The sequence below is a fragment of the Amblyraja radiata genome, chromosome 1 (genome assembly GCF_010909765.2).
Source record: "Amblyraja radiata isolate CabotCenter1 chromosome 1, sAmbRad1.1.pri, whole genome shotgun sequence".
Taxonomy (NCBI): Eukaryota; Metazoa; Chordata; class Chondrichthyes; order Rajiformes; family Rajidae; genus Amblyraja; species Amblyraja radiata.
Genome location: NC_045956.1, coordinates 171,951,085 through 171,966,183, shown reverse-complemented (window position 1 = coordinate 171,966,183; position 15,099 = coordinate 171,951,085). Strand labels below are relative to the sequence as shown.

At 44.7% G+C, this 15,099-nt stretch overlaps 1 protein-coding gene across 2 annotated transcripts in view; it reads right to left on the bottom strand.

Moving 5' to 3' along the window:
- Positions 1-15,099, bottom strand: part of ctnna2 (catenin alpha 2) — a 1,182,272-nt gene that overhangs the window by 1,115,643 nt on the left and 51,530 nt on the right. The window lies entirely within an intron of this gene.

Below are 15,099 nucleotides of genomic sequence, written 5' to 3'. Positions count from 1 at the left end.
GGTCCGCTGGGTCAGCGGAGTCCCGTGGCCGGAGGCTAGGTTGGCAGTGCCCCGTGGCCGGAGGCTGGGGTGGCACCGCAGAGGACCCAGCGGTAGTCATCGAGGAGGTCGGGTCGGCAATCGACAAGGAGGTTGGTGTGGCGATGGTCAAGGGCACTGGCGGTCGATGATGGGCCACATGGAAGCCAGAGGACCTGCGTGGACCTCAAAAAACTCAATCAAGTTTGTTGGACATAACCTGAACAAAACCACGCTGCCCATCCCTAATTATCCTCCCCGGTAGCTTCCCTAGACTAATACGAAGCTTGCTGGACTATAATTTATTGGATTACCCTTATTTCCAAAAAAACATGAGCTCCTCTCCAGTCTTGCGGGACCCCATCTATGGCTAGAAAGAACAAAAAAGGTTTTGTGTAGGCATCTAAAATCTCAGTTCTTAATAACCTGAGGTAGATCTCATCAGTAAGTGGGGATTTATCCACCTTACTGCTCTTCAACAGAACCCTTTACAAACAAATGCCAAGGACAGGTGAAGGTCTTTGAGGCCTCCAACCTGCTTGACTTTGATGCAACTAGAATTCGGCAGATTAGTGAGAACTCCACCTTCTCGCCTTGGCCTCACGACAATCAATAACACTGTTTAACAATTTTTTTTTTCTCTCATCTTTTTCTGTGGCCCTTCATGACCTTTTGAGTAGAGTATTCTGATATTAGCCGTGTGCTATTAATTTTAATCTACTAATATGGACCCCAAGATCATTCTGTAGATCAATGCTGTTAGGATCATGCCATTAATTGTACATTTTCCTCTTATATTCAACGTCCCAAAGTTCAACACCTCACACTTGCTTTTCTTAAACTTAATCTGCCATTTCTCCACCCATTTCGGTAGCTGTTCTACACCCCACTGTATATTATGACAACCTTCCTCACAGTCTGTGACCACAGCAATCTTGGGGTTATCTGAAAACCTACTAACCAACATGTCTACATTTATATCCATTATAAACAACAGAAGTTGCAGCACAGATCCCTGCAGAACTCCACTGGTCACAGACCTCCAGCCTGAATATTATCTTTCTGCCACAACACACTGCCTTCTGTGAGGAAATTAGTTCCAAATCCATATGAGCAAGTCACTGTTAATCACATGCATTTTAATCTTCTGGATCAGCCAATGATGAGGAACTTCATCAAAGGCCGTACGAAAATCCATGTGGACAACATCCAAGATTGATCACCTTTGTCACCACTTCAAAAAAACGCAATCGTTAGTGAGACACATGCAAAGCCATGCTAACTGTCCCTGATTATCCCATTGTCTTTCAAATGGGAGTAAATCCTATCCTGAAGAATTTGTCTAATAGCTTCTCCAACGGTAGTGAGGCTCATGACTCTATAATTCTCTGGATTCCCTCTACTTCCCTTCTTAAACAAAGAAACAACATTTGGTACTCTGCATTCCTTTAGGGTCTCCCCTGTGGCTGGAGAAGACACAAAGATCTATGTTGAGGCTCCGTAATCTCCTCTCTTGCCTTTCTCAATAACCTGGGATAGATCCCATCAGGCCCTGGGTATTTATAAACTTTAATCCTATTCAAAAGACCCAACACATCTTCGGCTTAATCACAAACAGCCTTTGTAAATATTTCATTCGTGCTCCCCTATCAAATCTTCTGGCCATGTTAAATATCACATTTAGTTCTCTTGTACTATACAATAAAATTGTATAGTACAGTATAGTTAAATGTCCTATTTCAACTCACTGATCCAAAGTATAATTCGCCATTATATTATTGCTTTAATCTGTTGGCCCATTATATAAATAAATTAAAATCTCAGGATACGCAGATCTATTAATTCAGTTTTATTACTAAGCAAAGCAATCCTTGAACACTTCACCACCAGCATTCAGTTATCTTAATGGATCCAAGAAATGTTTAAGATCTGCACACAACAATCAATATATTGAACTAATTTTCATTTTGATGTTTTTTTCCAAAGATTCTTCTCATAATCCTTAATCCTTTTCTCTCTTCTTCCTGGCGTGAAGATATTTCATTGTGAGAAACTTGTGCTGCCCAACTCCCAGAGGGTAAGATGCTGACGTAAATAAAGTTGATGAAGTGACTTTCTAACCTCAAGGATCTAAAGATTGGGAGGAAGTGTGACATTAAACTTCTAGGATTCACGCTGCATGCGGAGATACTGTAATAATTGACTGATGTTGCATTTAAATAGGTCAGAAGCAAATGCAAATTGTCTATTTTTTAAACCAACGCATTTCATCCATTTGTTTCCCCATTTCCAAATGCAAGTTGTCCTCTCCATGGCCATTCATAAGTATATTCTTCAGTGCCTAACTATGCTACTAGGCATTTATTACCCCAAAACATTAGTTCCAATATGCTTTGAGAAGACCACCATCATCCTGGTGCCAAATTAAAGCATATTAATGACTATCATCCAGTGGCTCTGACATCCACCATCATAATTACTTCAAGAGGCTGGTCACGGTGCATATTAATTTCCGCCCCTCAGACGGGCTCGATGCCATATTCATGTTGGAACACCTGGATAACAAGGACACATACATCGGATTCCTATCTATTGACTATAGCTCTGCCTTCGACCATATCAAGACAATAACCTCTTCCTCAATGTCTGCAAGATAATAAAGTTAATTATTGGCTTTAGGAAAGGAGGTGGTGTATACGCCCCATTCAGCATCAATGACGAATCAATCACCATCCAGGTGGTCGAGAAAGTCAAGTTCCTTGAGGTAAATATCCTTGTGGCTGAAAAAAACACATTGTATTTATGACCAAGAAAACACATCAATGTCTCCATTGATTATAGAAGTTGGGAGGTCATGTTGCAGTTGTATAAGACGTTGGTGAGACCGCATTTAGAGTAATGTGTTCAGTTCTGGGCACCATGTTATAGGAAAGATATTGTCAAGCTTGAAAGAGTTCAGAGAAGATAAACTAGGATGTTGCCAGGACTAGAGGGGCTGAGCTATAGGGAGAGGTTGAGTAGGCTGGGTCTCTATTACTTGGATTGCAGGAGGATCAGGGGTGATCTTATAGAGGTGTATAAAATCATGAGAGGAACAGATTGGGTAGATGCACAGAATCTCTTGTTCAAAGTAGGGAAATGAGGACCATATTTAAAAAAAAAATGTTGACAGGTATATGGATATAGATAGGATAGGTTTATAGAGATGCGGGCCAAAGTTGGACTGCGTGAGCAAATTGGGCCGAAGAGCCTGTTACCGCACAGCATGACTCTATCTATCTAAATGCCTCTCATAACTTTATATGGTACTTTATAAATTTCTATCAGGTCTCCCCTCACCCTCTGTTTCTCCAGAGAAAACCACCTCTCCCTGTAGTAAAAACACACACAGCATTCTGTACACCTTTTTTTGCACCCTCTCCAAATCTTCCATATTCTTCCTGTAACGGAGTGACGGGAACAGCTCACAATAACAGAAGAAGAATAGGATCGCGCAGATTTAGTATGGATTTATGAATGGAAAATCACATTTAATTAATGTGCTGCTGTTCTTTGACAGCATTACTGGTTGTTTGGACAAAGGGGAGCCTTTATTCGAAGAAATAATGTCATTGCCACGGAGGGAGTGCAGGAATGATTCACAATACTGGTTCCAGTGATGGTAGGTTTTCTACAGGGGAGAAACAAAGTTGTACTCTCTGGAACTTCAAAGAATAAAAGAGGATTACATTGAAACACATAAAATTCTTATACAGCTTGAAAGGCTGGATGTTGGAAGAATGTTTCCCCTTACTGAAGAATCTCAAACCAGGGATTATGATCTCAGAATAAGAGATAGGCTCTTTAAAACTGAGAGGAGGAATTTTCACACAGAGAGTGGCAAATCTTTAGAATTCTCAGTGTCAGGGCACCGAGAGATGGGGAGGAGGGGGTGTGGATGCTAAGTCGTTGACTTAGACAATAGACCAGGGGCTTAAGGCCGCATGTGGCCTTCTAAGCCATTAAGTGCGGCCTTTTGAACGAATCCAAATTTTGTAGAACAAATCTTTTTATTATTATTGTTTTTGTTCATCGTTTATTATTTTTATTTTTATCTTAAAATGAACATATTTAAAATACCAAAGAGTAAAACAAGATTCAACAAAATAATCCTCTCCAACTGACGGCCACAATTAAAACATTAGTAAGTCATGAGGGCTATTTTAACAAAATAATGCACATTTTGAAGTATATCTAATTGAAGTTTCTTGGATGCAGCCTTATTAGAATACAGCTAACTTAATGCAGCCTTCCACCATGAAAAGGTTCCCCACCCCTGCAATAGACAATTGACAATAGGTGCAGGAGTAGGCCTTTCAGCCCTTCGAGCTAGCACCGCCATTCAATGTGATCATGGCTGATCATCCACAATCAGTACCCTGTTCCTGCCTTCTCTCCACATCCCCTGAGAAGATCCCCATATCTTTAAGAGCCCTATCTAGCTCTCTCTTGAAAGTATCCGGAGAACCGGCTTCCACCATCCTCTGAGGCAGAGAATCCCACAGACTCAAAACTCTCGGTGTGAAAAAGTGTTTCCTCATCTCCGTTCCAAATGGCATACTCCTTATTCTTAAACTGTGGCCCCTGGTTCTGGACTCCCCCAACATTGGGAACATGTTTCCTGCCTCTAGCGTGTCCAAACCCTTAATAATCTTATATGTTTCAGTCAAATTCCCTCTCATCCTTCTAAATTCCAGAGTATACAAGCCCAGCCACTCCATTCACTCAGCTTGTGACAGTCCCGCCATTCTGGGAATTAACCATGTGACTTCATTTGAAATTGAAATTCATAGATTTCTGGATATTAGTATGATCAACTGAATGAAGGGTTATGAAGATATTGCAGGAAAAGGGTGCTGATATAGGTGGTCAGATGTGATCTTGGTCAGTGGCTGAAAAGGAGCATGCTATTTGTTATGTACAATTGGATATCCACAGAAATTTATCAACATTGAACAGCATTTGACAGTGAGTAGCATAATGAACACCAGCTGCATATCACTAGCAATGGGTCAACAAGTAATCATTAAATATAATTAAATTTGTCTGACTATATCTACCACATCTACACTATCTACCTCAATACCTCGTATTGCTTCAAGAATACTGTCCATTTATTGGTACATCTTGTCACAAGAGAAAATATAAAGACTGTCAAAAGAGAAAATATAAAGAATTGCAGACCATTCCGAATTAAAATGTTGAGACAAATAATTCTTAGTCAAAGCAACTGTATGTTGTTTTAAGGTAAAATGCTATTACTAACACACCTCCAATGCTTCAGTTTAGTTCTTATCATGCAGATTTATCCAGAAATGTTATTGTACCAATGCATCTTTAATCTGTCAGGAGAGAATGAAGTAATGACAAACATTTTACAATCTTCTTAATCGGAATTAAGTTTTTGCATGGTCTGTTTCTATAATGTTGAATCAGATAGTTTCAACTAAGGTGAGGGCATGTGGCTGCTTGGAAATAAAGATATTTGATTTATTATAGTACCAATGAACCTCAGTAAAATTGAAGTCAGTGGGAATCAGGGAGAAAGCTTTTAGCAATTGCCAGTGGAGTTCTGTATTCGGACCTTTGTGTTTTGTGGTACAAAATAATTATTTAGATTGAAATGCAGAGGGTATGGTGAAGTGTTTACAGATAATTTTAAAAAGTGAGGTGGAAAGCTTTAGACTACAGGAAGATCTGAATGTGTGGCTGAGGAGTTGGTGCATGGGGCAGGGATTTAGATTTCTAGATCACTGGGATCTCTTCTGGAGCAGGGGTGACCTGTACAAAAGGGACGGGTTGCACCTTAATTGAGGGGGGTCGACATTCTGGTAAGCAGGTTTGCTAGTGCTTCATGGGTGGGTTTGAACTAAACAGTGGGTGGGGTAGAGTCAACAACATGGACGTGTATGCGTGCAGTTGACGGGAGAGTGTAGGAAAGGCACAATTTAACTAACAGGATGGGGAGATGAGAACCAATGCAAGGAGACAGAGGGACATAAAAGGAGGACAGAAGCAAAATTTAGAAGGGAGATAAGAAAAACAAACCTGAAAGCTTTGTGTCTTAATGCGAGGACCATTTGTAATAAAGTGGATGAATTGAATGTGCAGTTATTAGTTAAGGAATATGATATAGTTGGAAATACAGAGACGTGGCTCCAGGGTGACCAAGGCTGGGAGCTAAACATGCAGGGGTAGTCGATATTCAGGAAGGGTAGACCGAAAGAAAGAGGAGGTGGGATGGCATTGCTGGTTAAAGAGAAGATTAATGCAATAGCAAGGAGAGACATTAGCTTGGATGCTGTGGAATTAGTAAGGGTACAATTGCGAAATAGCCAAGGGCAGAAAATGCTTGTTGGAGTTAAATACAGACCACCAAACAGTAGAAGTGAGGTTGGCGATAGCATCAAGCAGGAAAATATGGATGCGTGTAAAGGTACACCAGTTATCATGGGTGACTTTAATCTATAGATTGGGCCAACCAAATTGGTAGCAGCGCTGAGGAGGAGGATTTTCTGGAATGTATACGGGATGGTTTTTAAAACCAATATTCAGATTCAATCTTTATTGTCATTGTGCAGTGTACAGTACAGAGACGACGAAATGCAGTTAGCATCTCACCCAGAAGAGTGAACATGGAATAATGAGCAATAAATATATATATGTCCATAGAGTAGTAGTAGTGCAATTTTTCTGGGGGAAGGAAGTCCGGGGGGGGGGGGGGGGGGGGGGGGGTGACTGGCAATCACCAAGGTGCAGAGTTAAGTAGTGTAACAGCCGCAGGGAAGAAGCTGTTCCTGAACCTGCTGGTCCGGCAATGGAGAGACCTGTAGCGCCTCCCGGATGGGAGGAGGGTAAAGAGACGGTGGCTGGGGTGAGAGCAATCCTTAACGATGCTGCGCAGACATCGCTTGCTTTGGACAGACTCAATGGAGGGGAGTGAGGAACCGGTGATGCGTTGGGCGGTTTTCACCACCCTCTGCAGTGCTTTCCGGTCGGAGACAGAGCAGTTGCCATACCATACTGTGATACAGTTGGTAAGGATGCTCTCGATGGTGCAGAGGTAGAGGCTCACCAGAACCTGAGGAGACAGATGGACCTTCTTTAGTCTCCTCAGGTAGAAGAGACGCTGGTGAGCCTTCTTGACCAGTGTTGAGGTATTGTAGGTCCAAGAGAGGTAATTGGAGATGTTGACCCCCAGAAACCTGAAGCTGGAAACACGTTCCACCTCCATCCCGTTAATATGGATGGGGGTGTGCGTGCCGCCCCTAGACCTTCTGAAGTCCACAATGAGCTCCTTGGTCTTCTTGGAGTTAAGGGCCAGGTTGTTGTTGGTGCACCATGCTGCTAGGAGCTGGACCTCCTCCCTATAGGCCGACTCATCGTTGTTGCTGATGAGGCCAATCACCGTTGTATCATCTGCATACTTGATGATGGTGTTAGTACCATATACAGGTGTGCAGTCGTAGGTGAAGAGGGAGTAGAGGAGGGGGCTCAGCACACAGCCCTGTGGAACGTCGGTGATCAGGGTGAGGGTTGAAGAGGTGTGCTTGTCTGACCTAACAGACCGGGGTCTGTTAGTTAGAAAGTCCAGTATCCAGTTGCAGAGGGAGGGGTCGATGCCCAGGTCACTGAGTTTGATGATCAGTTTTGAGGGGATAATGGTGTTAAATGCTGAGCTATGTAGAATAACCGACTAGAGGGCAGGCCATCCGATACTGGGTATTGCGTAATGAGGAAGGATTAGTTAGTGATCATGTTGTGCAAAGCCCCTTGGGCACCAGTGACCATAATGTGGTGGAATTCTGCATTAGGATGGAAAGTGACACAGTTAATTCAGAGACTAGGATCCTGATATTAAACAAAGGAGACTTTGAAGGTATGAGACGGGAATTGGCTAGGATAGACGGGCAAATTATACTTAAAGGGTGTCAACCTTTTAAGTACAATTTGACGGTCTATCCTAGTCAATTCCCGTCTCATATCTTCAAAGTCTCCATTCTTTAAGTTCAGGACCCTAGTGGAGATGCAATGGCAAAGATTAACTCCAAAAATTGTTCATCCCCGCTGGCGAAAAAATAAAACGGGGAACGCGGCTCAACCGTGGCTAACGAGAGAAATCAAGGATAGTGTTAAATCCAAGGAAGAGGCATATAAATTGGCCAGAGGAAGCAGCAAACTGGAAGACTGGGAGAAATTTAGAACAACAGAGGAGGACAAAGGGGTTATTTAAGAGGGGGGAAAAAGAGCATGACATAAATCTTGCGGGGAATATAAAAACTTACTCTAAAAGATTCTTTGGATATTTAAAAGAGAAAAGATTAGTGAAGACAAATGTAGGTCCCTTACAATCAGAGACAGGTGAATTTATAATGGAAAACAAAGAAATGGCAGAACAGTTAAACGAGTACTTTGGTTCTGTCTTCAGCAAGGAAGACACAAACAATCTCCCAGAAATACAAGGGGACCGAGGATCTAATGGGAGGGGGAACTGAATGGAATCCACATTAGTCAGGAAATGGTGTAGGGTAAACTGTTGGGACTGAAGGCAGATAAACCCCCAGGGCCTGATGGTCTGCATCCAAGAGTACTCAAGGAAGCGGCCCTAGAAATCATGGATGCATTGGTGATAATTTTCCAATTTCAATGATAAGCCTCAGAACATCCTTGAGAGGGAATGTGAACAGCTGGCAGTAGTTGTGCACATGGGCACAAACGACATCGGGAAGAAGAGGAAGGAGGTTCTGCAACGTGAGTTCAGAGAGTTGGGAAGAAGACCTAGGGTGGTTATCTCTGGATTGCTTCTAGTACCTCGTGCTAGTGAAGACAGGAACTGGGAGATAGGGGATCTGAATGTGTGGCTGAGGGGCTGGTGCAGGGAGCAAGGATTTAGATTTATAGACCACTGGGATCTCTTCTGGTGTAGGGGTGACCTGTACAAAGGGACGGGTTACACCTTAACTGGAGGGGGACGGACGTTTTGGCAGGCAATGGGGTTAGGTTAGGTAAGGGGGAGGTACAGCGAGACCTGGGTGTCATTGTACACCGGTCACTGAAAGTTGGCGCGCAGGTACAGCAGGCAGTGAAGAAAGCTAATGGAATGTTGGCCTTCATAACAAGAGGATTTCAATATCGAAGTAGTTGTCCAGGGCTCTGGTGAGACCACATCTGAAGTATTGTGTACAGTTTTGGTCTCCTAATTTGAAGAAGGACATCCTTGTGATTGAGGCAATGCAGCATAGGTTCACAAGATTCATCCTGGGATGGCGGGACTGTCATATGAGGAAAGATTGAAAAGACTATACTTGTATTCACTGGAGTTTAGAAGGATGAGGGGGAGGTCTTATAGAAACATATAAAATTATAAAAGGACTGGACAAGCTAGATGCAGGAAAAATGTTCCCAATGTTGGGCGAGTCCAGAACCAGAGGCCACAGTCTTAGAATAAAGGGGAGGCCATTTAAGACTGAGGTGAGAAAAAGCTTTTTCACCCAGAGAGTTGTGAATTTGTAGAATTCCCTGCCACAGAGGGCAGTTGAGGCCAAATCACTGGATGGATTTCAGAGAGAGTTAGATAGAGCTCTTGGGGCTAGTGGAATCAAGGGATATGGGGAGAAGGCAGGCACGGATTATTGATTGGGGATCATCAGCCATGATCACAATGAACGGCGGTGCTGGCTCGAAGGGCCGAATGGCCTCCTCCTGCACCTATTTTCCATGTTTCTATCATATCATATCTATGTACATAAAAGTCAGATCTTGTGTGTGTGTGTGTGTGTGTGTGTGTGTGTGTGTGTGTGTCCGGAAGTGGCGGCGCTGCCTGGCAGTTGCGGCTTGCCTGCAAGTCCGTCTGTTTTTTCTTTTTTTTGTTGTTTTATTTTGTCTGTTTTAGTTAAAGTTGGTTAAGTTTAGTTTATTAGGCTGCGTATGTGTGTGGGGGAGAGAAAACATGGTTTTGGTCTCTTCCTTCGGGGGGACACGACTTTTTCTTGTCGTGTCTCCCGTCTACGTCTCCATCTGCGCTGAAGCCTAATGCGGAGCTGGCGGCCTCTGGGCTGTGGTGACGTTCCGGTGGCGGGCCCGGCTTGGAGTTGTGACTGTTGCGGCGTTCTGGCGGCGGACCCGGCTTGGAGCTGTGGCTGTGGCGGCGTTCTGGCGTTCCGGCATTTAACCCGATTTCGGAGGCTCAGCCGCGGGCCCAGTGGACGACATCGTCGGGAGCTCGCAGGTCACAGGTTGGTGACCTGTTTTTCCGGAGCTCCCGCAACAACAGCTTCGTCCGCTGCACTGGAGGGCGGCAGCTTCGACCACGTCGGGCCGCGGAGTTTGAACCAGCCCGTTCGCGGAGCACGGTTGAGCCGCGGGACTGATTTACCATCACCCGGTGGGGTCACAACATCGGAGGCCCGGATCGCCTCAGCGCAGAGGGAGAACAAGGAGGGAAGAGACAAAGAATTTAAGACATTTGCCTTCCATCACAGTGAGGAGGTGCCTGGTGAACTCACTGTGGTGGATGTTAAATTTGTGTTTATTGTGTGTTTCTGCTATTTTTATTGTATGTATGACTGCAAGGCAACAAAATCTTGTTCAGACCAAAAGGTCTGAATGACAATAAAGTATACTTTGACTTTGACTTTTTTGACTTTGTGTGTGTAATTACATCTTCGCAAAAAAACAACGCGGTAACGGTAACAATTCCACATATTCCGGTAGTCCAAATGCGCCTTATCTGAAAATTTCATGCTTTATTTCTCGAGTTATTACTGAAAATGTTCAAAAATCTGACAAACCATTGAATTTAAAAGCGACTGTCTTTCGCTGATGACATTACAATGGGTCTGCGTGCTCTTCTTCCTCATGCTGCGTGCTCCTCGACCTCTCTCTCCTCCCCTCCGTTATTTTCAAGACTCTGCCCACCCCCGCTCCGAAAGATGCAGAAAGAACAAGCAAGTCGAACCCGCCCTGCTCACCGGCCGCCCCGCTCGCCAAATTCACATCCCCCCACTTCTGCCCTCTTTGAGGGGATGGGACCGAGCTGTCAGGTCCTCGGGTCAGGTCCTCTCTCTCTGCCCTCCCTCTGTCCCCTCTCTCTCACTCTCTGCCCTCCCTCTCTCTGCCCTCTCTCTCTGCCCCCCTCCCTCTCTGCCCTCTCTCTCTCTGCCCCCCTCCCTCTTTAGCCGTGCCTGCGAGTTGGGGGTATGCGAGAGTGGGTAGGGTGGGGGATGGGGTAAAAGGAGCGAATGAATAATTTTAATATATCAAGGGGGGTGGTTAATGTTTGTGTGTGGGGGGTGGTTAGTGAGTGTGTGATGCCGCAGGCCGGCCCATCCCCCCCTCCCCCCCCCCCCCCCCGCTCGTTGAGGGGACGGGATCCAACGGGTCCCACTTGGTCTAGTAACTATTAAAAGTCTGATCTGATACGTGGATGTATTTGTTTGTGTGTTTATTTGTTTGTGTATAATCACATCTTCGCGAAATAATTACGTGATAACAGTAACATTTTTACATATTCTTTTTTTTTTTTTTCGTTTTAAAATCTTTTTTGTTTTTTTTCCCAAAAAACAAAAACAAAACGTAAAAAACAGAGCAAAAAGAATAATGATAAACATAACAATGATATTGATACATGGGGATCAGGATTACATTAATAACAGGTATAACCTAAATATGAGTCCAGTATCAAAATACACATTGAGTATAGACCTCCCGGTCTCTATGTAAATATAGTTAAATCTTTAAGAGAAAACGTATAAATGTAGAAAAAAAACACAAAGAGAAAAAGACTAAACAAAAAAAAGGAAGAAAAAATATATAAATAAATTAAAATAAATAAAAACAAAGCAAAGCAAACATTTTTACATATTCTGGTGGAGAATTTTCCTGTGGAGTCTGAAATGTCATGCTTTATTTCTCGAGTTTTAATAAAAATTTCGAGTTTTATTAAAAAATTTCAAATATCGGACAAAACTTTGAAATAAAACCGACTATCTTTCGCTGATGACGTCTCCATGGGTCTGCGTGCCTGCCGTCTTCCACGTGCTGCATGTGATGTCACCCCCCCTCCGACCTCTCCCTCCTCCCATTATTCAAAAGATGCTGCCGGAGATGAAGTCGGGCCTTGCACTGAAGCCGCTGAACCCGCAGTCCTTTGGTTGCCGCTGCCGGAGATGAAGTCAGGCCCGTGCCTCTGCCCTCTCACTCTGTGCCTCTGCCCTCTCCCTCTGTGCCTCTGCCATCTCCCTCTGTGTCTCTGTCCTCTCCCTTTGTGCCTCTGCCTTCTCTCTCTCTCTCTCTCTCTGTGCCTCTGCCCTCTCTCTCTCTCTCTGTGCCTCTGCCCTCTCTCTCTCTCTCTCTCTCTGTGCCTCTGCCCTCTCTCTGTGCCTCTGCCCTCTCTCTCTCTCTCCGTGCCTCTGCCCTCTCTCTCTGTGCCTCTGCCCTCTCTCTCTGTGCCTCTGCCCTCTCTCTCTGTGCCACTGCCCTCTCTCTGCCACTGCCCTCTCTCTCTATGCCCCTTCCTCTCTAGCCGCGAAGTGAGTTGGGGCTATGCATGTGGGTAGGGCGGGGATGGGCTAAAAGGAGCGAATGAATAATATTAATATATCAGGGGGTGGTTAGTGTGTGTGATGCAGCAGGCCGCCCGCTGCCCCCCCTCGTGTTGAGGGGACCGGACCCAACGGGTCCCACTTGGTCTAGTAGCGGGACAGTAATAAAAATAAAGAAAGTAATAATTCAATTTGTCCAAGGCTTCCAGAGCGGCTGCTGGGACCTCAGCGCCTTCTGCCAGCCCGCTCACCTCTGGCGGTGTGCTCCGTCTGAACAGTGAGGGGACCACCTCAAGAGGAAAGATCATATAGCAGAGCGGGTCAGCGGGCGATGGATAACAGGACAGCGGGCGGTGGAGCTCACTCCTCCGTCAGCGCGAACAAGGGACCAATTGAGGTTACTCGCGCTGACACAGGAGAAAGCTCCACCGCCCGCTTTCCTGTTATCCATAGCCCGCTGACCCACTCTTGAGCTGGTTACTGGCATGATCCCCGACCCCCTCCTTCTCAACGCTCCTGTCCTCCCGCAACTTTACCCCTGGCCAGACTCCCCACACGCTGTGAAAGGAACACTCCCCTCCCCCGCCCCCCAGCTGCGATGTCCTTTTACAACCGCCTCCCAATTTACAGCCGCTTCCCATCAGCTGCTATCAATGAGGGTTAGACTTGGCTGTCCCTCAGTACAGCAACATCGTTCTTGATGTTGCTGTACTGAAGGATAGCCAAGTCTATCTTTCTTGGCTAACAACCTAACCTTCGGCGCATGTAAATTTTCGTGCCTTATTTTTGGGTAAAAAATAGCGTCTTCATTACCGGGAAATTCCGTACTCAAAAACATATAGCTCAAAGAAATCTACTTACATTATTTGTACACAAACTCCATTCTTCTCTCTTTGTTTCTTAAGATACTCTTAAGATAGTGACAATCCATGTTTGAAAAAAACGCCAAGAAACTTGTGCTGCGCATGCGCACTATGCAGTCGACGATGCAAAGGCGGAATTTCCCCTTGTCGTGCAGCATTGAAGCATTGTCGACGGCATGTGAGCTGCACAGACTTTCGTGTATTACATGTACTGCGCATGAAAGTCACAGAGAATTATGCCTACCTAAGATCGATCTCTTAAGTAGGCACAATTCTCCCATACTAATAATTGTAGTAAGTGTAGGAAGTGCCTACCTTGCTTACCCTGACCACAGGTGCTATCTATCTATCTATCTATCTATCTATCTATCTATCTATCTATCTATCTATCTATCTATCTATCTATCTATCTATCTATCTATCTATCTATCTATCTATCTATCTATCTATCTATCTATCTATCTATCGAAGAGCAGCAGAGAGTGGATGGGGGCGTTGAGGGAGGATGGATTGGGTGCGTGGGGGGAGTGCAAGATGGCGGAGTGGGGGGGGGCGAGATGAGGAGTGGGGATCAGGGTCGTCACAACGGGAACCCGTCAGCCGCACCTGCTCAGTTGGGGGCTATGCGTGAGTGGTGGAATATTGTTTTAGGGGACCAGGCCTCCTGTGTGACAATGGGACCCAATGGGTCCCACGTCGTCTAGTTTTCTTATCTATATTACTAAAAGTCTGATCTTGACCACTTCCTGTTTTTCTGTTTCATGATTTTAGGAAAAATGCTGCCACTTACGGCTGTGATTTTTGGCCATCTTACTCAGAGTCCCCCTCTGCAGCACAGGACAAGAGGATTTTTCCAATCGATTAAAAATAAAAGAGTTATTAATGGTTTAAAAATGTTGAGATTCTCTCTGCTGCCCCTACTCGTGGGAGGGGGAGGGACTATACAAATCAGAAGTGTTGTGCCTCAGTCAGTCTCAGCAAGATGGGGGAATGAGAGGGTCACATCTCTCAGTCTGAGCTGTGAATAACACTGAACACATGTCTACTAAACTGTGAGTGTGATTTTACTGATCTTGAGTGCCCTTAATGTGGTTTGAAAATGAAAATGTGGTTGGGTTGAAGTAAAAGCACTGCAAATGGTTGGTGTGGTTTTGGCTTGAAGTAAAAGCACTGCAAATGGTTGGTGGGGGAGGGGGGGGGGGGTTGGGTTGAAGTAAAAATATTGAAAATGGTTGGTGGGGGGGGTTTGGGTTGAAGTAAAAGCACGGCAAATGGTTGGTGGGGGTTTGGGTTGAAGTAAAAGCACTGCAAATGGTTGGTGGGGATTTAGGTTGAAGTAAAAGCACTGCAAATGGTTGAAGGGGGTTTGGGTTGAAGTAAAAGCACTGCAAATGGTTGGTGGGGGTTTGGGTTGAAGTAAAAGCACCGTAAATGGTTGGTGGGGGTTTGGATTGAAGTACAAGTACTGCAAATGGTTGGTGGGGGTTTGGGTTGAAGTAAAAGCACTGCAAATGGTTGATGGGGGTTTGGGTTGAAGGAAAAGCACTGCAAATGGTTGGTGGTCTAAACTTGACAACTTCATGTTTGCATTGTATATTTATTTTAGATAAAACGCTACCACTTATGGCTCTGATTTT